This window comes from Saccostrea echinata, unplaced genomic scaffold (genome assembly GCF_033153115.1).
Source record: "Saccostrea echinata isolate AGI-Se365-2 ecotype Australia unplaced genomic scaffold, CSIRO_AGI_Sech_v1 ptg000051l, whole genome shotgun sequence".
NCBI classification, from domain to species: domain Eukaryota; kingdom Metazoa; phylum Mollusca; class Bivalvia; order Ostreida; family Ostreidae; genus Saccostrea; species Saccostrea echinata.
In genome coordinates, this window is record NW_026889800.1 from 3,406,527 (window position 1) to 3,432,019 (window position 25,493).

At 32.0% G+C, this 25,493-nt stretch overlaps 1 pseudogene; it reads left to right on the forward strand.

The window, feature by feature from the left end:
- The first annotated feature begins 8,235 nt into the window (after positions 1-8,235).
- The window catches only part of LOC133203485 (uncharacterized), a 58,021-nt pseudogene continuing 40,763 nt past the window's right edge, over positions 8,236-25,493 (forward strand).

Here is a 25,493-nt window from a genome sequence, read left to right on the forward strand (position 1 = left end):
TCTTTTCTGGCCCAGTGGTTCTTGAGAAGAAGATTTTTAAGATTTTTTACTACATATTTCAATATAAACCTTGTATTCCCTATTGTGGCCCCGCCCTACCCCCGGGGGTCATGAGGTAACAATTTAGAAACTACACTACCCCAGGATGCTTCCACGTAGGTTTCAGCTTTTCCAGCCCAGTGGTCCTTGAGAAGAAGATTTTTTTCTACATATTTCAATGTAAAATTTGGATTCCCTTTTGTGGCCCCGCCCTATACCCCGAGGGTCATGATTTGAACAATTTAGAATCTACACTACCCCAGGATGCTTCCAAATAAGTTTCAGCTTTTCTGACCCAGTTCTTGAGAAAAAGAGTTTTTAATGACCCCACCCTATTTTTGTCTTTTCTTGATTATCTCCCCTTGGAAGGGGGCTTGTCCCATGATTTTGAGAATTTAAACTCCCCTTTACCCAAGGATACTTTGTACCAATTTTGGTTAGAATTGGCCCAGTGGTTTTTGAGAAGTTGAAAATGTGAAAAATTTACAGACGGACGGACAGACGGACGAACTACGGACAATGGGTGATCAGAAAAGCTCGGGTGAGCTAAAAAATACAAATCTGTGAGGAGGGCTTTAAACACGGACCCCTGAGGTGGGATGAGGTGATAGGAGATATAAGCATCCTGTGGACCGGTCACACTCGCCGTGAGCCTTATGTATTGATCAAGTAGACGGAACATTCCGTAGTCAAATTCCATATAAAAACAAAGGCCTTAAATTGGTATAAAGTACATCCTTCAAAACAGGATCCAATTTTAGGTTAAATTTGCTAACGAGGTCATTATAACGACCAAAGAATTAACGAAATGCTACTTTAAAGAGGTTGTTGAAATCCCTGTAACATCAACTTATCTGTCAGTAGCCTGCCTCGGTTTAAAAATTGATCTTACTCGGAGCATGCTCATGAGTACATGTATCTAGTAATACGCTAGGAGATGTAAACACCATATGCATGTGATAACGGGATATTGGTTCTTAAAACATTGCTGTGATTTCACTCCTTTGTTCTTGCAGTCTAAAAATTTACCTGTGGCAGTCCGAGATAAGTGAGCAGCCTGATATTAAGCTTAATATCAGACTGTCTCGGTACTGATATCCTTCAATATTGGACTGTTACTGAACAAAAGAAATTAAAATGTGATTATTTTGAAAACACCAAGATACTATGATAGTTATGTGTGCATATTTTAAAAAAAAGCCCAACAGAATATTATTTAATTAGAAAATAAAAAGAAACATTCTGAAATAGGAAGGAATAAAATAAAACGATTCAAAAACGAACTTTTTGAACTTGCAATAAACGTGTTTGACTTTGTGATGTTGTCAATCAGTGGTAAAATTCAGAAATTCTCCTTTTCTGAATAGAAACTAAGGAATATTTATACAGCAGAGTCGGCTGGTAAATCTGTCATTTTAATCATAGAAGAGTTCTTATATTAAAATATTATCCTTACACATGCAATCCTTAATAACACAGGTCCGTATAGTTTTTTTCTATAGTAAATCTTAACTTAAATGCTTCCCCTCTCCCCACTTTTTGTTGCTGTAAGGTCAAGCATAGGCAAATTCCAGAATTTTTTTTCAAAAGTGGACCAAAAAGTAAGGAAAAAGGCTCAAACCCCAACCCACCCCTGGAAAAGAATTTTCGGATTTGGACGGTTTACGTTTTATTTTTATTTTCAGATTATGTTTTGGAGCCCCCCCCCCCCCATTTTTTTTTTTTAAAAAAAATTGTTGCTACGGGCCTGTGAAGTTTAATCTCAATGTTATTAATTAGAAATTAATATACCTTCAGCATCAGATTTTCAGTGTGTTTTTCAGTTCAAATCCAAGTTCCAATCAGTTTTTCCTTTCCATTCACTAGACTATCTGTATCATAATCCAATGAACTGCTTTAAGCTATATGCATACACTTCAGGATATTTCAGTCCTACTCTCCAATTCAAACAATTAAATAACTTCAAATACCCATAAATGTGTAGCTGATTAAAAAATTACTGAGTTTTTATTGAAACATACATTCTTGAAAGAATTGCTTCATTGGCAATTAACACTTTTGTCTTTTGTTAAAATATCCGACTGTCTCAGGTAAATCAAAGTGTCATTTAAAGGGCAATGTTTTAAGTACGATATATGCCTCATACAATTTTGATTAACAAAAAATATTAGACAGTTTTCGGCCCTCATGGGCCTTAAACTGTCTTGATATTTTTTCATACAGAACTGTATTCGGCATATATCCATTTACATAAATAGGAAAGTTTACGATGGAAAAGCTGAGACATCTCGCTTGTCATACAATTTAGTTCTAAATTGGCCCTTTTCGTCTGTATTCAGTAAAACATCAAAATATGATGTGGCAGACTCTGTGGTGTCTTTTAATTCAAGTTCACTAAACTGATTTTAAATATTTTAAAGAATTAATATATGAACAAACTATTAGTAAATTTATAAATACTGAAATACTAATAGACTGATTTCGACAAAAGTTACGTGTATTTTGACTACTTACAGAAAAAAAAATGTCTACTTTACATAAAAATATATCACTTTAACTAAATGGATAATTTTGTGCATTAGTTTAAAGAATAAAATGCTTTATTTGGTTGTTACTATGTATTAATGTCGCAGCTGTTGCAAAAAAAAATTCTGCAATAGCTGCGACGTAAATTCCCGTTCTAACAAAGAAAGACATTCTATTATTTATATTTATATCTGTATTAAAGAACATTTAAAGTAAATTTAAATATGTTAAATATTGTATTAGAGATGTGAATATTATTGTATGCATAATTGAAGAGCCTTTGCTCAAGAAATCTATGCAGGTGGCCTGCTTAATGGCGTTTACTGACTGATAAACGACAATTGTTTTCATAAGAAATAAAGGAAACAATATTCAGTGGATGTAAATATATGATAAAAAACACTTCTTTATAGATTTGTTCTCATTTGGAATTATTTGACCAAACAAATAATCTCTTTGAAGGCTTACTTTTATGTACTACAAACAGTACTCTACAACAAATATCGTCTCTATGCATACACATTTTGACAGTATCAATCAACATGACATTATTAAGCGTGTGCATATCGCATAAAGTGGTGATAGTTAGTTGTTGCATATGTGATATTTGTGATTATTAATTAGCTCCATATACTTTACTTCATTGGCCAATCCGAAAAAAAATGTAAATTTATTTTTTTTCTACAAGTCAAACACATCGTTCCATTTTACAAAGAAGGTAGACGAATAAATTTATAAATAAAAACCAGTAATCAGCATTCTAATGCAGCACTGTTAAAGCTGCATAAAGGAAGCGGAGCCTAATTATATGAGAAATGTTTACTTTGACATCACACAAAAATAGCCTTTCCTCACAAAACCATAAAATAAATGAATTAATTTCCTGTAAATGAACTGAATCAAAACCTACCCCAACATTCATTTTTATTGCTAGTTAAATTCCACACAGAAAGTTTTAAACAAGTCACTGATCGCATCGATCTTGTCGACATGACGTCATCATGGTAAAATGAGACACATTTTATGTGCAGTGAGAGGCAGATCAGGTTATTTTTTCACAGTGAGAAAATCCATCCTATTATCAAATCAAATATTATTCACAGATGTTAGGTAGACCATTTTTACAAATATGAAACTTTTTTTTAAATGCCATTATTCAATAATTATCGGTGAAAAGTGTTGAAATGCCTCATAAAATCGCTTTTTTGCAAGGGCATACGAGGAGTGATCAAAAAGTTCGCGAACTAATTATATTACTTCCATATAAGAAATAAAATTAGGTTTCAGTGTTCATTATTAGCTCACCTGAGCTGAAAGCTCAAGTGAGCTTTTCTGATCACCAGTTGTCCGTCGTTCGTCCGTCCGTCCGTCTGTAAACTTTTCACATTTTCAACTTCTTTTCAAGAACCACTGGGCCAATTTTAACCAATCTTGGTACAAAGTATCCTTGGGTAAAGGTGAGTTTAAATTGTTAAAATCAAGGGTCAAGTCCCCTTACAAGGGGAGATACTCAAGAAAAGACAAAAATAGGGTGGGGTCATTAAAAATCTTCTTCTCAAGAACCACTGGGTCAGAAAAGCTAAAACTTATGTGGAAGCATGCTGGGATAGTGTAGATTTTAAATTGTTAAAATCATGACCCCCGGGGGTAGGGCGGGCCCACAATAGGGAATACAAGTTTTACATTGAAATATATAGGAAAAATCTTCAAAAATCTTCTGCTCAAGAACCACTGAGCCAGAAAAACTGAAACTTATGTGGAAGCATCCTGGGGTAGTGTAAATTCTAAATTGTTCAAATCATGACCCCCGGGGGTAGGGCGGGGCCACAATAGGGAATACAAGTTTTACATTGAAATATATAGGAAAAATCTTCAAAAATCTTCTTCTCAAGAACCACTGAGCCAGAAAAACTGAAACTTATGTGGAAGCATCCTGGGGTAGTGTAGATTCTAAATTTTTCAAATCATGGCCCCCGGGGGTAGGGCGGGGCCACACTAGGTATTACAAGGGGGAAGTCTGGTAATGAACAGCATGGCCAAAGTTACTCAGGTGAGCGATGTGGCCCATGGGCCTCTTGTTTTTTAAAGTACTCTTACTTACCCGGTATATAGCAATATACCCATTATCACATGCATTTGGGGTTTTTGTCTCCCAGTTTATTCGATATGCAAGAGCATGCCCAACGTACGAACAATTTCTAAAACGAGGTAAGCTATTGACAAACAAGTTGATGAAACAATATCAACAGTCTTTTAACATTTCGCAAATTTTAAGGTCGATACAATGACCTTGAAAGGATCCACATTTGATTAATACCACTTCCAGAATACATTGTTGTACAATTTCCTGAAAGTTCTTCTTCACTGCTGATAATATTTTAGTGAGGAGCAAATAATAGAGAAATAGGCTTAATTGGTAGAACATTTACTGGAACCCGCTATGTATCTTTGTTTGTAATGGTTTTTATGTAGTTTAAGAACCCAGATTAGGTATGGTAGTTAAAAAAAATTATTGTAAGGTTGCATGTTGGTTGCCCCCACCTTTCTGATCTAGAATTCAAACACTCAAAATTTTTTTTAACCCCCCCCCCCCCACACACACACCATGAAATGAGATTTGGAATATAGAGTAATATTTCTCTTTTTTGGCTTGTAAAAGATTTTTTGGAATAAGTTGTTATTTTTCAGTCATGCCTCCTTCCTTTCGAAATGGATGTTAAATGTACCCTCGTGACATTTTTTTCTGCATGGCACCAAAAATAGATAAGGTAATGTTTTAACCCTGCTTTCTCACTGTGATTGGCTAGGACTTCCGAGAATAAAAACAATCATTGTTTGCTAAACGAGTATGTATCAATTAATAATTGAATAATAAAATAAAAGATTTATTGCTGTCTTTTCAGTCAATAGGATGATTGAGACTGAGGCATCCTCGAAGTACAATATTTATATTGGCCTTTAGACTCGGTGAATATTTTAGCTGGCTAAACACCGTATTGACCTCAAAAAACGTCAGTAATTGCATATTTTATTTTATCAAACTAATATGGATCCTTTGTAGAATTGTTTTGTATTCAGTCTACCGTTAAGGCCCTTGAACCTCTAGTTTTTACAAGGAGTCCGAATCCCGAAAGAATTTCAACATTCTAGATAGGAACTGGCTCAAAAGAAAAAAAAAAAAAAAAAAAAAAAAAAAAGAAAAAGAAAAGATATAAAGTAATATTTAAAAAAATGATTAAATAAAGGAAACTCCAAAAAAAATTGCTTATTTTCTAATCTACTTTAGTAAGCCGAATTTTATATTAAAGCAAATGAAATTTGTCAAGTTTTCTGGTGCTGCTTATTACACAAATTACAAAAATATTTTCGAGATAAATACTAACAATCTTTCATAATGCAATTCAAGTTATCTGGTCTTTATAATTCTTTCTGAAATGCATTTTATTATTAAACATAATTGATGAAAATAATTAATTTCATCACTTGCTCTCATTTACCTCTGTTAATTGTAAATATTGAAACTAAAGTACATGTAAGTTTTCCATTACGTGTAAAAAAATATAATACAAAAACATGAAACACAGCAAAACTCACCAGTAAATGCTTATATAACTATATATCCTCTTCTAGGTTGAACGAATTCAATTTTTACTTCTAGATCTCTTGTATATAGAAAATAAACCCGGATGAAGAAGCCGGATTTGTTTAAAGAGTTCAGGATTTGGTCACTTTCTGATCATTGGATTTCATCTTTCATTCAGCGGTCACTTATTTCTTCATTGTCACTTCGAAGTAAATTTAAAGTTAAGGAACATTGATCATTGTTAAAAAGTCAGTAAAGGATACGAATCATAAGTACGGGGGAAAAACAAAAAACAAAAAAAAAAAGCAAAAAAAAAAAAAAAAAACAAAACAAAAAAAAAAAAAAAAAAAAACAAAACAAAACAAAACAAAAAACCGAAGATCCTGAAAACACAGACCTGGGATCAGGAGCCTAAGAGGAGTAAATATCCCTTGTCGACCTGTCAAGCCCGCCGTTGATCATTCAGTGTTCAAACCCTGAACACTTAAAACAGGATTGCTTATTAAATCCGCTTTATGTTCTTTATATAAGTGAAGAAAATTATTCATTCAAGGTAAGTGATATTCTAACTTCCCTATATATATATATATATATATATATATATATATATATATATATATATATATATATATATATATATATATATATATATATATATATATATATATATATATAATATGACGTCATAGTACGCAGTTCATGTATCCATGCTCAGTGGCACCGAAAGTCACGTTGTTGCAGACTCCGACAAATTAACGTTAAAACAAGACTGCGATTTATAGAATCGCATAAAAAAGTTTCAATCAGAAATGTTTATTAAAAGGTCTGATATGTTTCAGAGAGGTTTTAAACATAAAATTGTAGTAAATAGAAACGGGAAGGAAGAAAAATTTAACCGCTAGATCCGTACTGCAGCAGACTTTAAGGTCAGTTGTAATTGTCACGGACACTCAACTGTTTTGCAGAGTAGATCAGGAAACATTGTAAATTTTTATTGTTTACAATAAAATTAACAGTTTTAGTTTGCTATATTTTTAGTACTGCAACCTCAATCGCCGACATTTTCCCCCGATATTCATCGTTATTGACTAGATTTTAAATAGAAAATGAGATGCAAGCTATTAGAGTTCATTTATTCGGATTGGTTGCTTATGCTATGGCTGATCTAGGAGATAGTTAGAACCCCCCACCCCTTGGAATTTTCAGAATTGTTAAACATATATGGTAACAAAAAATGACCTTGAACCCTATCCGCCTGTTTGGACAATTATTTTTTTATGTCAAACAATTTCTGAGACAAGTTGTATCTCATTTAACACCCCCCCCCCCCCCCCCAGCCCCAATAAATTGGTTTAGATAATCCAATTTTATTTATTTAATTATTTTTGCTTGTCTTACATGTAAAACCATAAACTGAGAATTAACTTGAGTAAAAATTTCAAATAAGTATAACTTTTCACATAATTCAAAAAAAAAAATCCTCCTGTGTTTATACATGTAACTTAATACAGTACTTAATAAACTTGCAAGCTTTTAGTCATATAAAATAAAAATGCAGATATTAATTCCAAAATTAAACTTTTGCCTTGGCCTGTTTTCAGTTTACGAAAAAAATACTGAAACTAAAGTACATGTAAGTTTTCTATTACAAGTTAAAAAGAATATAATACAAAAACATGAAACGCAACAAAACTCACCAGTGAATGCTTATATAACTATATATCCTCTTCTAGGTTGAACGAATTCAATTTTTACTTCTAGATCTCTTGTATATAGAAAATAAACCCGGATGAAGAAGCCGGATTTGTTTTAAGCGTTCAGGATTTGGTCACTTTCTGATCATTGGATTTCATCTTTCATGCAGCGGTCACTTATTTCTTCATTGTCACTTCGAAGTAAATTTAAAGTTAAGGAACATTGATCATTGTTACAAAGTCAGTAAAGGATACGAATCATAAGTACGGAAAAAAAACCAAGATCCTGAAAACGCAGACCTGGAATCAGGGGCCTAAGAGGAGTTAATATCCCTTGTCGACCTGTCAAGCCCGCCGTTGATCTTTCAGTGTTCAAACCCTGAATACTTAAAACAGGATTGCTTATTAAATCTGCTTTATGTTCTATATACAAGTGGAATTAATTCATTCAAGGTAAGTGATATTCTAACTTGCCTATATAATATGACGTCATAGTACGCAATTCATGTATCCACGCTCAGCCCATCGATGGCAACGTTGTTGCAGACTCCGACAAACTAATGTAAAAAGATGGCCGTGATTTATAGAATCACATAGAAAACTTTTCAATCAATTTCTTAACAGAAATGTTTGTCAAAAGCTCTGATATATTTCATAGAGGCTTCAAACATAAAATCGTAGTAAGTAGAAACGGGAAGGAAGTTATGCCGTACTGCAGCTGACTTTAAGGTCAGTCGTAATTGTCACGGACACTCAACTGTTTTGCAAAGTAGATCAGGAAACATTCTTAATTTGTATAGTTTACAATACAATTAACAATTTTAGTTTGCTATTTTTTTAGTACTGCAACCTCTATCGCCGAGATTTCCCGCCGATATTCATCGTTAATGACTAGATTTTAAATAGAAAATGAGATACAAGCTATTAGAGTTCATTTATTCGGATTGGTTGCTTATGCTAGCGCTGATCTAGAAGAGAGTTTGACCCCCACCCCTTGGAATTTTCAAATTGTTTAACATATATGGTAAGAAAAAATGACCTTGAACCCTATCCGCTTGTTTGGACAAATTATTTTTTATGTCAAAAAAATTCTGAGACAAGTTGTATCTCATTCAACATCCCCCCCCAACCCAAATAATTTTGGTTTGGACAATCTAATTTTATTTATTTATTTAATTTTGCTTGTCTTACATGTAAGACCATAAAATGGGAACAAACTTGAGTAAAAATTTCAAATACGTATAAATTTTAACATACTTAAAAAAAAATCCTCCTGTGTTTATTACTGTAACTTAATACAGTACTTAATAAACTTGCAAGCTTTTAGTCATATGAAATAAAAATGTAGATATTAATTCCAAATTTAAATTTTTGCCTGGGCCTGTTCTCAGTTTATGACCCTAAGCATGGATTTTGTGATACATATTTTTTAAAATTTGTAATGGTTCTAGAGTATCATAAGTGGAAATTACTTTGTGAAAGACTGTTTAATCGTCAAAACAGTCAATGTACAACACCTGTCCTAAAACTAAAAGTGACATACAAATTTGATGGATTAAGAAAAATGTTCACATAATTAATTAATGAATTATAATAAGCAGTTCAAACTGTTAGGCTTAAAGGATGTCCTTGCAGACGAAGCATTCATTCAGTCTTCCTCAAGTGCATGTGGCACATTCCAAGAAGAATCTAAATCAATTCATTATCAATCAATGACATAAATCTAAAGATACCCTTATACAAATAATGCACGTACCTGAGTGTAACATTGAAAATTTTCACCCCAAGAAAACCATTGTCAACCGAGGCGCAGCCGAGGTTTACAATGGTTTTTGAGGGGTGAAAATTTTCAATGTTACACTCAACTACATGCAGTATTTATTATATCATACTGAATGTTTTATACAAATACACATTACAGTGAACCTTGCGCGCATAAATTTTGCGCAGTCAATATTTTTTGGAATAACACCCGTCGTCAGCAATGTTGACTGTTGCTATGCTGGAGGGCGTGGCTTCATTATTCAGCGGGTAATAGTGTTTTTTAACAAATGTTTCTCGACGAATCAGATATAACTATTTTACATGTACATGAAAATATAATATTAAAAGATACAAGATGTGCAAAAGAAATAAAGACAAAGTACAAACATAGAGAAACGTTTGTTGATACTGTACATTTCATAATAATAATAATAATATACTTGTTTATGTCAAATTTAGAAAGTACTATTTTTTTCTATTACATGCCCCTAGAAGTGACATACATGTATAGGGCATAGTGTTTGAATATTTAATTTGTTTCAAATGTTTCTCATTGTATTGTCACATGTCACTATACAAATCACTTACTTATACCAGTACTCTCATCAGCGACAGTGCTATCATTCAAAAATGTTATTCATCACTTTTATGAACTAAAAACCTATATACTGTATTCAACACATTGTGAATACTGTAACAGGGTTTCTGTATATGATAGAATTGCATACAACTCAAACTCCTGTTAGGGTTCGTGTACTGTTGCTTATTTTACAGATAAACAAAATTATTGCCCTGAAATATATAACAACAATATTGAGAATATCATAAAATCATTAATGCACAATCCAATATTACATACAATACTGCATAAAGGGAGATAACTCTTGCATTCAATATAATCAAAGACTCCCTATGAATTACATTTTGTGCATACACTTAAAAAATACTTTACAACAAAATATATATAAATATATATAAATATTAAAGCTTATAATATCTTTATAAACATTATATACCTTTTGTAAATAAACAATAGATCATAAAAACAATAGCATACCATTCTGAGGGAATAGGCAAGCTCCTGCATCATATTTACATGGTTTATCATATATGGCTGGGAGTCCAGATGATAACTATAAATTATCATAGACTTTATATAATTCTCTTATCATGGAACATATATGTACATATTTTCCGAACCATAAAATACACTAGCTTTAATGCTAATAGCTAATTCCAAATATCTTTCTTACTGTGCAAAAGTGCTATGGAAATTAATATTGCCAAAATTACAGGTTTCACAATTATTTGAAATATATTATAGATATGTTAAAATTAGTAAATAAATATTAGCTTACCATAAGATGAAGATATTGTCACATTCAGTCAAATTGTCAGATACAAAATCTACAAGACCTCTCTGCAAAATATCTGGACAAAGAGTGACCAGAAAAACCAAGAATAGTTGGAGGGAATTTGACAAACCAATAAAACACAAGAACACAAAACTAAAACCCAATAGAAACAAAGAACTTATAGGACTTTGGCCTGAACCTTAATTATGACCCTTAAAGCAAATAACAGGGTAGCACTGCATGTTACACCTGAGTGACCATTAAACTTATTTAATGACCCGAAATAAAATATAATTATACAAATAGAATACAAGACATTTTGATATTTATTAATTGATTAGAAATCAATTAATAAATTCATCACTCTTACAATACCATAAGATTACATAAATAAACATGTATTATGCTTTAAGAGTTCCAGAGTTAAGTGAAAAGTCTGCTACTCCTAAAGTCAGAGAAGTCAATAAAGGAATTATTTATCTTTTAGATAACATACGTATAAGGTCAACACAGGCACATAATTAATCACTGACATACCATATATTTATGCTTATTCCTTTAATCCCAAATGTGCCTTAGCCTCATCAGTTTTAATTTGGACTAATACGCTGCCACGCTTTGATATTTACCAGAAATATATCAATGTTGACCGAGACATTTTTTGTTATCTGTTTTTCCCTTTTTATACAAATGGGGACTTTGTTCTGGTGTCAAAAAATCTAATAAATTTTAATGTTTCAAGTTGGTAAATAAATAACTCGCATACAACCCTGTTATTTTTTTTCTTTTTGTTGTTTTCTCAATGGCAAGAGGGTCTTGTTTTTCTTCTGCTGATACGTGGAGTTGTAGAAGACTTAGGCTGTTTTGTTGAATAAAGGTTCTCTCTGTTGTTGTTGTTGTAGTTCTGCAAATTGTACTGCTGATTTTGGTAACTCCAAAGATTGTTTAAAAAATCAGAGATTTTCTAAGGATCTATGAGTATAATACAAATAAATTACAGTAAATTTTATTTACATTATCTAAAAGGTGGTGATTTCTTATTGAATTAGAAAGAGATTTAAGTAGCATTGATTAACCTGGTCTTTAACTGCATTAAAAAAACCAACGATGTCAAGAATAAGTGGCATAAGAGATTTTGATGCTACTCTATCTTTTATTTTTTAAATTCCCTGTCCCTTAATCATTGGTTAATTACTTATAATTATCTATCTGGACAACTACATTGTGGTGATGCCCCTATTGTACATACATACTGACACGTTGTTGCAGATTCTTTTCTGCTTCCTCTTCACCATTGATCCTAATCGCATGCAACAATTTATTTAAATATAAGTAATGCATCCTCGGTGTTTTCACAAAGACTAAATAATTATGTATAGTACATAAATGACCATTTCTCTTTCATTCTATTATGAGCTTAATATAGTATTATGATTTCACAGTTATGTACTTATATTGATATCTTCACTTGCATGAAAATCCTGGCTTTGTAACTAAGTTCTTAATATCAGAGACTTTTTTTGATATCAGTATCCTTACAACTCATCTTGATAATAACACAGTAGTCTGTCTTTCTTGATACGTGACCCACCTGATGGAACTGGATCTTGGTTTTTATGTGTATACAGTCAGTATTTCATGACCCACAAAAGCTACAGTTAATTTACATCAGGGACCTATATACTAACTGTTAGTATATAGGTCCCTGTTTACATTGATAAAATTATATACAATCACTAATAGTTTCAAAGATAAAGCTCAGAAAAAAACTACCCACAATATATTTGCAGCATTCTAATTTATCGAGAGTTTTTTTTTTTAATTTACCCAGTCATAGTTTGAGCAGTCGTTCAAAGATTGTTCAAAGATTGTAAACCACTTACATTATCACTGATTTTGACATTAATATACCCAAATATCTTATTTTTAACAGACAGTCGTTTTCCGTCTCCCACATGACACGCCTAAATATCAGTTTATGCAATGCAAACACCTGTTTTTCCGTGTTTTAAACTTATGTAATGAATAATGGCGGACAATTTTTCAGCGATTCTGATTGGCTTTGCAAGATGGCAGCTACATCAGCCGTGACTAAGGGGAAGCGTGAAAATGACGATAACTGTAGAAATAAAATAAAATTCTTAATTCGAGTGCATTTGTACAGCTAACGAGTGTCAATATTTACCAATATAAGTTCAATAACTCCTTTATTATATAGGTAAAACATCTTCCATTGATTTATTTTAATTATTTCAATTAAATAACTCAAATTAGTAAGAACTTTTCATTATCGGTATTTAAATTAAAGTCTGTCCTGAAAGCGTTCAATATCGCATCATTCCAACTACCCTACCAAGCGTTATGCTTTGCTTACTGAGGTTTTATGGGGGCTAATATGTGCTAAATTATTGATTAATAATTTCAATTTTGTATGAAAATAAACACATCTTACCTAGCTGCCACTACCTATCATAAATTTGCCCAGACGACATTTTCTGTTTACAGCGGGGCGTTCGATATTGAACGCTCGTATTAGGAATGTTTCGGGTATGCTCATTTATAATACAAACTCAGCGTTCAATAAAACGCCAAGATATTGAATGCTAATATTCTCTAGATTTTTAGTAGTTTTTTTTTTTATTATAGACTATCTATTAACTATATAATAAGGTGTAGATATAAAATATATTTGATCAGTTTCAGAGACTGAAGTAATCTTCAGTTGAAAAGGTTTAAAGTATAGACATACATAGAAAACATTTAAAAGAAATCAAAGAGTTTTAAAATCTGGTAAGTTAAAACTTAGTAGTTAGCATGATGAAAGAAAGATAAGTAATCATCCTCTTAAAATTTCTATTGTTGTTGCTTACCATTTCCTTTGAATTTATCGTTAAATTCGATGTGATAAGAAAATGTAATATATGTTTACATCTTCTTGATTTAGGGTTTTGGTTTTTCTTCTTTTTGTTAATTTATTTTTGTTGGATTTTTTTTAAAGCGCCTCGCTAGAATGTTGCAAATGCTTTCGGAAAGGTTTCTTTGTAAGAAAATTGATGTTTAGTGTGTTCCATTGTGTTTAGTGTGTACTACTTTGTTTATTGTGTACCAGTTTTTAGTCCGTACTTTTGTGTTAAGCATGCACTCTTTTGCTTAGTGTGTACTATTTTGTTTAGTGTGTACAGTTTTGTTAATCATGTACTATTATGTTTAGTATATATTATATGGTTAAGTATGCAATTTTTTAATGTGTAATATCTTGTTTAGTGTATACTGAATATATGTTAGTGTGTATTATTTTGTTTCGTGTGTAGTATTTTGTTAAGTGTGCACTTTTTAAATTAGTGTGTACTATTTTGTAAGGTGTAACTACTTTGTTTAGTGTGTAGTATGTTGTTTAGTGTGAAGCGTTCTGCTTAGTATGTAGTATTTATTTATTGTGAACTATTATGTTAAGTGTATAATATTTAATTCAATATGCACTATTATGTTTAGTGTGTATTATTTTGTTTCGTGTGAAGTATTTTGTTAAGTGTGCACTTTTTTAATTAGTGTGTACTATTTTATAAAGTGTAACTACCTTGTTTAGTGTGTAGTATTTTGTTTAGTGTGAAGCGTTCTGCTTAGTATGTAGTATTTATTTATTGTGAACTATTATGTTAAGTGTATAATATTTAATTCAATATGCACTATTATGTTTAGTGTGTATTATTTTGTTTTGTGTGAAGTATTTTGTTAAGTGTGCACTTTTTTAATTAGTGTGTACTATTTTGTAAAGTGTAACTACTTTGTTTAGTGTGTAGTATTTTGTTTAGTGTGAACCGTTCTGCTTAGTATGTAGTATTTATTTATTGTGTACAATTATGTTAAGTGTATAATATTTAATTCAATATGCACTATTATGTTTAGTGTGTATTATTTTGCAAAGTATGTACTAGTATGTAGTATTTTGTTTTGTGTGCACTATTATGTTTAGTGAGCAATATTATGTTTAGTGTTTACTATTTTGTTTGTTTGTTTAACGTCACTTTGAACATTTTTCACTCATAATGAAATGCCACCACTTGCCGCTGGAGAGCTGCAAAATTAGACCTGTACTCGGCACATCTGGCCCCCGAGCAGTGAGGGATCTTTTTCGTGCCAACGACTCGGAACCTCATTTTAAACGGTCTTATCTGAAGGACCGGTCTCCAGGTCGAACAGTGGATTCGAACCCATCACATTCATGTAGGGATCAAGACCTAACGCCTCGACTGTAGAGCAAACGTTCTTATCACTTCGCCACGCGGACGGCTATTTGTTAAGTGTAAACTGTTTTGTTAAGTGAGACTATATTGGTTAGTGTGAACTGTTTTGTTTATTTTGCTGTATTTTGTTTATATAGTGTGTACTATTATGTTTAATGTGTACTCTTTTGTTCAATGTGCACTATTGTGTTTAGTATATCTATTATGTTTAGTGCGGATTATCGTGTTTCGTGTGTACTTTTTATTTAGTGTTATTATTCATATGCACTTTTATGTTTAGTCTGTGCAATTTTGAAGTATGTACTATTATGATTAGTGTATACTCTTCTTGTTTAGTATGTACTCTTTGGTTTGGTGTGAATTATTTTGTTTAATGTGTATTATTTTGTTTTTGTGTATTATTTTAGGGTTAAAGCTTGCTTTATTCAGAGACTCAAGTGAGCTTATCTAATCAAGCTGTCCTCTTTCGTCGCTTGTTGTCCGTTAAGTATTCCCATTCTCAAATGCTCCCCAAAACCCAATTTGCAATTTTCTCCACATTTGGCACAAGTTATTCTGGCATGAAGAAATTGATCTGTTCAAAGGAAAGAAACACTTCTAATTTAAAAGAAGTCAATGCATAGCGCATTGCTGGAAAAGTTTTCCGTCCATGATTTCTTTGATACCTCGATCAAAGAAAAAAAGATTCGTTTCTTATCATTTTATATTTATCTTTCAATGATGAGATTCAACATGAGAACGAATGACGGCTCAACATATAGATTAACAATATTCTGACCTCAATATTCACACGCGGAGCAATACATAACGAACAAACAACGTCGTGTCATTATCAACTATTTCTAACAATAACACAAAAATGACTTACCAGTTGTATTATTACTTTTTCGTTATTTATGTACTTTGAATCTCCCCCTGTAAGCTGATATTTTAAGGTTCGTAAATGTAAAGAGAAGCTACTCCAAATAACCCTGACAACTTTTTTTAAGTTACCGAATTTTTTCAATTTCATTTGCGCATTTTTTTCATCTGAATATCAAACCGAACATATAAATGTATCACAACCTGTCCATGAATAACACCTGGCTGTAAAGTCTGGTGCAATCTCTTGTCGATAGAGTCTCTTGTCGATTGTTTTACACTAAAAGGATTCTTTTCTCGCTCAGAGTCGTTTTTCTCTTGCATTTCACGTATCAGGTGTCGTCGTGCGTCGTCGTCATTCGTCCGTAGTGTGTCGTGTGTTAACATTTGAACAATTTAAGCTTCTTCGCTGACAACACTGAACAAAGTTCAGCCAATTTTAGCTTGTGGCATCTATTTGTAAAGGGGAACACAATTGATTAGTTTCATGATCCCCTCTTTCTGGGGCCTGTAGGATGGGGATAAAACCAACAAAATTTAAGCAATTAAAAAAAATCTTCAATCTTACTCCTGGACATCAAAAAGTGAAACAGTTGACATGATTGTAACAAGCAACTAGTACTTTACCAAAATTGTAAAATTCATGACCCCTTTCTCAAACAAGGAAAGAAAAGTAAGTTTTAGAAGAAAAAAAACTCCTCTGGGACCTGCATAATTATTGTACAAAAATTCGGTTTGTGAATGGGTTTAATGAAACATAGTACTTTTGTATTGAAAACAGGAGGTTTAAAGCAAATTTAGGATCATTAATTGATATCTAAACCATAAGATTCAACAAATTTTATTGCTGAAATTGATGAATATACAAAGAGCAAAGCCATACAATGTGGTAGGGGTCATCCGACATTCGTGATTTTCTATAGTAAATCGAGGACGGTCATTCATTTCAAAGCTTTTGTTTACTGTCAGCCTAACGTCGTACAAACTTGTGCGAATGACAAAAAACGCATTATACATTTATAAAACTTGTGTGAAAGTAGGAAATTTGTACAAGATTAGGCTTGTACTTAAAATATTAAAAATGTATGAAAAGTTCAATGTTTTTCCTATAGCAAGCAAGAGCTATTTAGCTGTATGACCTATGTTGAACCCACCCGTGGAATAAATTATCTAAAATACCGGTAGTCACGTGAGTTCTACCCAAGTAAACATTCGTCAAAGGGGCTCACTGTAAAAGATAGCCACGTTTTGTATCATTATATCAAAGTCGTGCCGCATAGAGACGTTTGTATGTATTTGGTTTTAGGAACACGGGAGGGTTAGGAGAGTTTACTGTCGTTAAAATGTCCATGATGTCATCATACATAAAAGCGTCAAACATTTTTAACATTCATGCATGACAATGGTACCGGTATTGAAAGCCACCTAAATACACTTTTTTTCATTTTAAAATTTAAAGGAACTAATGTTAATACTTATTGCATTATTTCATATTTTTTTTTTCTCAGATAAAATAGCTCAAGAAGTATCATTCGGAAAACGCACCCGTCAGTGATCCACCATCAAATTGTTCAAGTGTCCGATTTAAATGTCTCCTCCCCTTGATTTAAATAAACGAAACTCAAAATAGGTTCGGTACGACTTTTCCGGATTTGGGGTGTCTATAGGCATTTTAAAATCTTTATTTGTTTCAAATCCATGCTGATTTGGGTGATGTTTTAACGTGATTTTAATTAGAAATATCCTCTTGTGTTTAACTATTACCAGAAGAGAACAATTTCATTATATATTCTAAAGTAATACGACACTGAAAAGGGCCCATAAAGCATTGCTTAAGTGCACTTGTCCTTTTAAACTCTGCACAAAAAGATTTACATTAAGTTTTCAATCAGATATATCTCTGAATAAATTAAAATAATTAAACTTTAAAATATATCTAATTTTTTAAATAAATTTCTTGCCATATATTATTCTGTTTCACAAGTCTTGATAAAATGAATCAAAAATTTCAGCGTTGTCTATGAAAACTTTTTCTTCAGAGTCCAATTTATACAGCATTTGTTTCCATTTTTTGATAAAAATTTTATAACTTAGTAACATTTATAAGACTGCTTCAACATAGCATAAAAATGCCCTTTGATTTTTTTTTAATGTAAGTATCTTAATATAACTTAACATTGGTTATATCTGTAGATCTTTTAAAAATTTTAAGAGGATCAATTTCAGTAACAATTATGCTGTGAACCTTTTAAGGTCTTCATCCAAATCAGATTTTTGTTTCCCTCGTACTATAGCGAAACATATATCTATGTAAAATTTCTTCTTGTGTCCAACGACGGGTATCGAAAAAAAAAGGCTTAGCATACTATTTGTTAAACAGTTAAGGAGGAATGCTACACCGTTTTTATGGATCTTTTAAACATTTGTTATGAAATATGATTTATGCATTTAAGGAACAATATAAAATGTTGATTATTTCCCCTTATTTTCCCAGAGAAATAGTAAAAACTGCTTTATATGGTGCTTTAGGGTCTTGATGTTTATGTTAAACTTTATATTATTAAATGTACAATATAAATGCAGTATATATTAAAACATGCTAATAAGAGTAAAATAAACATTTGAAATTTTTAATAAAAAAGATAATAAATATGAAAAATAAGATTTGTTGATAATTTTATCTCCAAGAAACAAGTCACAGTACCCGCATCATTATTCTTTACAGGATACGATAGGATAACTAATACGCATAACCCAATAAACGCAAAAAACGATAGACCTGATAAAATTTCTTCACGCTAAGATAAATTCAGAATACGAATGGATTGATTTCAAGGGGCAGAGATACAGATTTGAAGTTATTATTTTCTCAAATTTTCTGTATTATATCATGACTTACAGTACGACCAGACACAACCTAACACCAGAGCGAACCCAAAGCGCACCCAGGGTTCGCTTTCTATGTTTGCTCGGGGTCCGTTACGGGTCAGATTTCAGAAATTTTGGGTGTAGCAATTTTCATTTCAAATAATCTACAGTGCCTCTCTCTCTCTCTTGTAAAACTATTTTACCGTTCCTGAAATTGATCCCTTCGGTCTCTGCGCCATGATGTTGTTCACGTTTCTTTCAGCATTCAGGTGGCAGCAAATTAATGAATATGTACTCTCCATACAACGTACCTAAGAACTGTGACGACTAATTTTTCAAAAATAAAAAAAAATTAAATTGGATTTCTCATTGATAACGTGCCCAGACGGGGTAACTTTAGGGGTTGGAAGGTTTATGGAAAGTTCGAATGTAGGGAGGGGGTATATACTCAGGTATACCTTGACCATGGAGACAGTATATATCCAGCTAGCAAGTGTCAGTAAAAAAACAGGTGGATGATTACCGACACGTGATGACCCTGGCTTCACTTTGAAATTATTATTTCAGTGTCAAAATTAAATATTAACGTATTTTTTTAAGTTCAGTTTACTAATGTTGATATACAAGGTACAATGTACGTGAACTTCTCATGCTCAAGTGCAAAACAATATTCGATGTACACGACTAGTTTTTTTTTTTTCTTTTTATTTATTATTATTTTTTTTTTAAAATAAAGTAACAATTGTAATAACCATTATTGTCTTTTTTTCTTTTATACATTAATTTACGCAATGTATATTAATGGATGAAATATATGGAGATAACGAACAGTATTCAAGCTCAAAAGTCCATTAAACAATACAAAATACGAGCAGAGCCTACACGAACCTCCAAACATCAGAGGTGGGATCAGGTGCCATGGAGGAGTGAGCATCCCCTGCCGACCAGTCACACCCGCCGTGTGCTCCTTGTCATGATCGGGAAATAACGAAAAAATCCGTGGATTTTAAAAAATAAAAAATTAAGAAAATAAATATGTAATATTAACGCGCTACCTGAATAATTAAAATATAAATATATTTTTAAAAATAATTTTAATGATAGTTTCACACTGTACAATAACATGCTTTGCTTCTACAATGTTTTATTTAATCTAATGACAAACTGGCATGTTAGGTTGGGTCTGGTCGGTAATGTATGAAATATATGGAGATAACGAACAGCATTCAAGCTCAAAAGTCCATTATACAATACAAAATAAGAGGAGAGCAAACACGGACCTCCAAACATCAGAGGTGGGATCAGGTGCCATAGAGGAGTGAGCATCCCCTGCCGACCGGTCACACCCGTCGTGTGCTCCTTGTCATGATCGGGAAATAACGGAAAAATCCGTCGACAATTCAGTGTGTAAATAATGGCCTAACAATTAGTATGACAAACGTCAGTCAGCATTTGACTCAATGATAAATTGTATTTATATTTGTATATGTTGCTATAGCATTTCACACGGAAATCTAAAAAAAAAAAAAAACTTTAGAAACTACGAATTTCCGGACGCGTTTGATTGACATATCCTTGCACCATTACAAAGAAACTTTATCCTTAATACTGAAGAAAAGTAGAAATTTTGTTGTGTATTGATGAAAAACATTAAAGACATAATCTTAAAAATTCAGATTAGAAATGTGAGAAAGCAAAATCAACTCACCAGTATTGTCAGTCCATACTCAGTTATGTATGCAGAGTTTAACAAACTGAACACACCAGATGGAACTTAGACTTACTATAGTAAAAACTTTGGAACTTTGATTAACTATAGTAAAAACTTTGGAACTTTGAGTAAAAACTTTGGATCTTTGATTCACTATATTAAAAACTTAGAAACTTTGATTTACTAAAATAATAACTTTGGAGCTTTGATTAACTATTGCATAAACTTTGAAACTTTGATTTACTATAGTAAAAACCTTGATACTTTGCTTAACTATTGTAAACTATAGTATTTTTTGGTAGGGAACTGAAAAAAATTGTAGACTATTCAGTGAGGAAATAATAGTCTAACAATTTGAAAGAAAAACTGAAAAAAAACATCAGTCGTTATATTCATATTTCTTCAATTTCCCTTATTTATGTAGCAATATATCATTTTCACCTGCATTTGGAGTTTATGCCTCGATATTCGATATGCAAAAGCATGCTCTACGTGCAAAGAATTTCTAAATTGAGGCAGGCACTTTATATATATATATATATATATATATATATATATATATATATATATATATATATATATATATATATATATATATATATATATATATATATATATATATATATATTCATGTGGAAAAAACCTGGTTTTCTTTATAGAGATATTTTATTGACCATTACAAAATGAGCACCATGACGGATTATAACGAGGTGTCCAGATCTTACGACTCCGTGAGAAAAGCTCCAGATGCACACAATATAAAAAGTCTGATGGAAAACTTCACTGGAAAGGCTGCTGAGGCAAGATTATTTTCTCGATGTAATAATTTAAGAGAAAGGTTATTGACAAATTCAAAATATATCTTTTTAAAAAATTGTAAACCTATAATCCTAAACAAGCTATGGAAAAAAAATTACATCGACAACTCTAGAGGTAGCTGAACATCTGGACTCAGAGTATTCCTCTCACAAATAAGGAAAGGCGACGATAGAAAAATTCAAGCCATCTCTTTTGTCGTTTAGTTAAGTTGTTATCTGGCCATTTTCGTCTTTACTGGGTAAAACATCCAAATATGAAAGAAATGTGAAAGATAAATAGCATATTCCATAGTATTTAATTTGATTTAATTTTCATCCAACAATTTTGTCTATCCTTATATTTTCGAAGGATTCGGTTATAAAAGATTTGGACTTAAATCAATCCTGATAAATAATGTGAGAGTTTTAAATCACATTCTTTAGCTTATTTTAATGGTGAACATTTTTTCAATACCCCAATGGTTGTCTTAAACTTCTCAGTAATGAAAACAATATCTCAGTAGGAAAAAAAAAATGTTAAAGATTTAAATCTTATTAATAAGCAATTTGCAAATGTAAATATTTAATTTTAATTAAATGATTTGCAATGATTGCTATACTAGGATAATTTTAAAAAAATCAGAAAAAATGATTTTTTTCATGCGATCACACTCTAGATAGAATAAAAAGACTCATTATATAGGTAATAAATATTCTATACTAAAAACTACTAAAAGTCTAGAGAATTTTAGCGTTAAGTATCTTGGCATTTTTATTGAACGCTGAGTTAATGCATTATGTAAGCGAGTATGTCCCAAAACATTACGAATACTTGCGAACGCCCGTTGTAAACAAAAAGATGTCGACTGGTTAACCGCTCAAAGGCAATATTTATGAAAAGTAGTGGCAGATAGGTAAGATTTGTCTATTTTCACACAAAATTGAAATTATTATTTGTTAATTTAGTACGTATTAACCTCAATAAAAACCACAATAAGTAAATCATACCGATTGGCAGGGTCATTGGAAGTTATGATATTAAACAAGTATATTGGAAAGTTTTGATTTGAATAATGATACTGAAATATTTCTCACTAATTCTGAGTATTTTAATTGAAATAATTAATATAAACCAATGGGAGCTATTGTTATGTTGTCAATTGGCTGCACAGATGCACTCGCAAGGTCATGCATTTGTGCAGCCAACTCCTGTCAATAATCACTAATATAACTTCAATAACCCTATATTATTATGTTCAAAAATTATCAAGACATTCATGAATATATCAGTATTGAAGGTGGGAACAAAATAGGTAGTGCAAGTCCAAGAGTAACTTTTGTGCTATTCTTTATAATTGTTATCCAATCAAAGCTCAGTATTAGAGACTTCTGATTTATAAACAATATATTGGGGTAATTAATTTAAAGTTTATTTGAATATAGGATATGGATATTATTGACATTGGCTGTGGGACAGGAAACTACTCTGAATATTTCCTTCAGTTTGAGCCAAAAAGCCACTCATTGATGGATGCCAGTGAGGGAATGCTTTATAAGGCTAAAGCGAAGTTAGCAACAACATCGCCTAGGACGCATTTATCATTTAAACAAGCAGTTCTACCTGAATTTCCATACAAAGACAATTCGTTTGATGCTGGGATGATAAATCACGTATGTCTTATTTTCAAATACTTAGTTATTTTTTTGGTCTTCTAGTCCGAGAACGCAGTAGCATTTGTATTTAAGTGTTCTTAGTGCGTCCGTCTATTTGTGTGTTAATAGTTTGCTTTTGTCAATCTGCTACTCCTCCGTAGTTTTGACGTACACGCTAGTACATTTCTTCTTTATACGTATTGAGTAGATATTGCTTCTTAACCACTTAAAAATCACCCTCTTTCCGTAACTCCTGCTATTTTGCTAATATTTCATTGAATCTCAAAGTTATAGCACTCCTTTGGTCATGGGTCTTTTCAATTAAGAGTTCTATAATTAAGAAGCTGTTTAGTTTGTTTTTGCATCACTAGTGATGATTGAGTCGACATTCGCTCAAACGTAAAAGGTAAAGTGTTAAAAATGAAACAGAAACAAATATCAATAGTAAACATTAAGGTACATACTAGGCTTTTTAAAATTGCTTGACGGTAAAAGGCGAGATTGATAATTTTGAAGAGTTTGACTTTGTGAAATTTGACAATATATATTGAATTCAATTATCTTGGTCATCATTTCTTGTAGGCCCGTAGTACTAGAGGGTCATTGAGGGGGAAGCTCCTTTTGTTGTAAAATAGCCTTTAGCTTTAGATTCTATATCTTTAAAACGTAGTAACCCCCCCCCCCCTTCAAATTTTGTAGCATGGAAGTGTGCCAAGTAAATGAGTTAAAAGAATTGCCAAAAATTAGAGAAAAATCCCAAATCCTCTCTAGTTATGGAAGTTTATAATTTTTCCTTTCTTGTCAATTTTTTTTGGATAAACGTTGGTACGGACCTGTCTTGTGTTTATGTCTCTTACAGTATGATTCTTGAGAAAATAAATCATTTATTAGTTTTTTTTTAAGATTGGAACATATTTTATTATGCACTGAAACAGAAATGGATTGGGCAGCAGGCATAGCCTATATAAGCTCTCTCCACAGATTTAGGTATTGGGTTTTTTACTGTCTACAGAAATAAATCTTGTCCGCCTCACCATCTATTAGATTTTTCAGCCCGATTTTTTGTAGGCAGTCAGTCACAAACGTATTAAGCAATAATGTTTCCTTCCGTTGCGTGTATACACGTACAGTCTTTTTTAAATGTCGGTGTTGCAATGGTAAACAAAAATGAATGATCGATGAATTTCTTTGAAACGCTATTCCTCCTATAATTCTTGCCAGTTCATGATTGACAATATCTCTGTAGCCTTTGAAGACTACGCCTTCTAACAATTATTACTAACTGTTTTCCATTATTAGCGGTTTGTTTTTGTATTAAGAAGCAAAATTCATTCAAAAAGTTCTACGTGAAAAGAAAAGAGTCTCCTGTTGTGGCATTTTATTCACCATTAAGATATATTGAAATGGTGAAGATAACCAAAAATCTACAAACAATAAAAATCTGTGAACATAGCATAAAACATTGATCCCCGGAAATCTCAGAGAAGGAATCAGTTGCCTAGTGGGAGTAAACACCCCCTGTTGACCGGTCACACCCGCCTTGATTCCTAAGTATTGATCAGGCTGACAGAACATTCTATAGTCAAATTTAGTATAAAAAACAAAGGCCTAACAATTGGTTTGAAACAAGTCAGCCAAAATACAACCCAGTGATGAGTTATGTTTGTTAACAAGGTCATGATAACAATAAAACGTACGATAATGCTGATGTTAAAGAGGATGTTGAAATCCCTGAATCATCGATGTTCAATCAAATATGAATATTTATTTGTATTCATAGTTTGTTTCGATATATCTCATTAAATTCGAGATAAAAGACACCACATTATTATGTTTAATAAAAGAAAGACAATGACAACTAACAACTAAACTATAAAGAAAACGCGATGACTTCAACTTTCTATCGTCATCGTCCCTTGTTTATGTTGCAACATACCATTATCACCTGCCTATTTATTTTTAAAACAAGACATGCTACTGACAAATAGGTAGATTATAAAAGGATATTAACAATCTCTAACAATAAAATCTTTTAACAATAAAAGGATATTAACTATCTCTTTTGGCGTAAACTTTTCTTTTCACAAATTTTGTTTTTTGATACAATGACTTTCTTCAAAAGAGAATCTTTCGTTAGGTCGAATGTTGACCGATGTCGTTTTTAAAATGTGTAAGACCTTTATTTCATAAGACCTGTAAGACTTGAATTTTATTCGGATTTTTCCGATAACCAGATCATCAAATGGGTCACCCAGCGGGTTTGAATGGTCGGGTTGCTGATCCTAATTCCACCTTTGATGTTTCAGCTGTCCGTGTCTTTTGCCTATAAACTGCGTGTTTAATTGGACTTTTGAACACAATTACTGTTTGCTATCTTCACATTTCAAACCCATTTCAT